A 1,794-nucleotide genomic window follows, 5' to 3' on the forward strand; every position below is an offset into this window, starting at 1 on the left:
TGTGTGTGTGTGTGTGTGTTGTTGATGGTTACTTTCTTCCATCCTGCTTTCTGCTATTCACCTCTGTAAGAAGGATGTCTCTCATTGTTTCCTGCAATGCTGGTCTTGTTTTTACAAACTCCTTTAGATTCGGCTTTTCTGAGAATATTTTTATCTTTTCTTCATATTTAATGAACAGTTTTTACGGGTATAATATGATTGGTTGCTAGTTGTGTGCTTTGAATGTTCAATATATGTCATTCCACTGTCTTACTGTTCACATGGTTTCGGCCAAGAAATTGACATTTAATTTTATATGTTCTCTCATATAGATTACTCTTTGTTTCTTCTTCGCTGCTCAGAATTCTCTCACTATCTTTGGTTCTGGTAAATTTGACTATGCTATGCCATACTCTTTTGCTTTTGCTTTTGGAATCTATTCTATATGGTGTTCTCTCAGCTTCTTGAATATAAATTCTCTCATTCTTCATTATGCCTGGAAAGTTTTCTTCCAGTAATTCTTGTACGACTTTTTCAATCCCTTTACTTACTCATTCCTGTTCTGGGATTTTGACTGTTCACATGTTATTTCTCTTGATGGTGTCCCACATTATTTTTAGGCTTTATTCTTTTTCCTTCATTGCTCATTCTGCTTTTTGTTCTAGCAGATCAGTGGTGACAATTCTATCTTCTATTTCACTTATTCTGTGTTCCCTCTCTTCTATTCTGTTCATATATTCCTCTAAAATGTTTACATCATCTGTAATTGTGATCTGCAATATTTTTTGGTACTCATAGTCTGGATTGTGATTTCTTGGTTTTCCAGAGCCCCTAATGCCTTGTTTGTTTTATCTGCATTGCCTTTGTTTTATTTTTTCCCCCCTTAAGTTCCTCTTTGCTTTTGCTTCAACATTCTGTAATTCTGTGAGTATGTCTTTACTCACTGAAAATTTTCAATCGTTGTTGTTTTGAATTCTGTGTCAGAAAATTCCATCAGACTTTCCAGCTTCAGGAAATCCATGGATACTGTAGCACTCTTTGGGGATGACACCTTATTTTTTTGCTGTGTAGCATGTGAGGTAGTTTCCTTCTTCCACATCATTGCTGTGGTAGAGTTTTTCAGGAGACTCAAAACTTTGGCTCAGGAAGTCATTGCTCCAGAGGAGGGCAAGGAAGCTATCTTGTCTGAGTTTCACTCTGAACTTTTGACTCAAGGGAAAACTTGCTTAAGGTCAAGAAAGATATGGCCTATGACTTAGCAGCCTACTTTGTCAGGTAACTGCTGAAGCAAGGAGGGTCCAAGGTATCAAGGAGAGCTCACAATCTGAGGGGGGAGGAAATAGCTTCCTCTATTACATTGGTGTCCTTGGCACAGTTCAGAGAGGGGGCAGCACATTGTCCTCCAGATGGTGAGGTATTCACATGGCAGGACCAGGTCCTCCAGTTGATGGGTGGGAGCATCTTGTCTGTGGTGCTATGGGGCCAGGTCCTCCACATGGCAAGCCTGGGCTGCCAGGAGGCAGGTGCGAGTGTCTGGGGGGGGGGCATCTAGGCAACAGGGCCATGGGACCAGATTCTCCAGGTGGCAGGTTCAGTGTTCCAGACAGCGGGGCTGGGGCCTCCGGGAAGATGTGCCAGGGGCCTTCAGGCAGTATAGCCTCGGTCTAGTGCTCCACGAGGAAAGCTGTGCAGGCCACACTAAGACATTTTAAAGACAGGGAGAACAACCACTTGGCCAACTGACTGGAAGAGATCTATATTTGTTCACATCCCAAAGAAGGGTGACCCAACTGAGTGTGGAAACTACAGAACAAT

This window comes from Elephantulus edwardii, unplaced genomic scaffold (genome assembly GCF_000299155.1).
Source record: "Elephantulus edwardii isolate Elephantulus edwardi_28Jun2011 unplaced genomic scaffold, EleEdw1.0 scaffold00137, whole genome shotgun sequence".
NCBI lineage: Eukaryota > Metazoa > Chordata > Mammalia > Macroscelidea > Macroscelididae > Elephantulus > Elephantulus edwardii.